Source organism: Sinocyclocheilus grahami, unplaced genomic scaffold (assembly GCF_001515645.1).
Source record: "Sinocyclocheilus grahami isolate Dianchi unplaced genomic scaffold, SAMN03320097.WGS_v1.1 scaffold1510.1, whole genome shotgun sequence".
In the NCBI taxonomy this organism is placed as follows: Eukaryota; Metazoa; Chordata; class Actinopteri; order Cypriniformes; family Cyprinidae; genus Sinocyclocheilus; species Sinocyclocheilus grahami.
The window spans coordinates 337,585-338,220 of NW_015506689.1; positions in this window are offsets into that span (position 1 = coordinate 337,585).

Genomic DNA, 636 nt, shown 5'->3' on the forward strand with positions numbered 1-636 from the left:
ATATAAATGAATATAAATGGATAATAATCTGCATCATGTCATTGACCTGTGTATGATATTTAACACAACGAGATACAGACACACCTGTAATCCCCACACATACACTATATTGTGGATTGTGTAGTTTCTATGCATCTCTAGGCCCTTGCCCGTTAGATTGATTAATAAGCAGATCTGCATGGCAGGCCCCCAACAGCTGATGAAAGATGAGATAACAATGGATAGCATGATGAGAAGAGTTGAGGCCGAGGGGTAGATCAGATGAGGGAGTAATAAAGCAGATCTCTCCTCAACTGAAATAGGGATAGTGCAGGGGTTAGGTGATGCTGGCAATGTGACTGTGAATGATCAGAAAGGCAGACACTGGCAGACTGCCCAAAGAATGCACTAGCTCTCGGTGTTGGGCAAGCCACTAATCTAAGCTATGGTATGCTACAAAACAATAGCTGAAACTAGCTAGTTACAGCAGATAAAGGAGATGGTATGAAAATAGGACACAAGTAGATATATGTAGCAAAGGCAAGGGACATTCGTTTTACAAGTTTGACAAGAATCCATCCAATATCCATTCTCTCAGTTATTACTGAAGTCAATAGAGGGTTGTGGCAGGAAGTTCTGGGGGATTGATCTTGCATT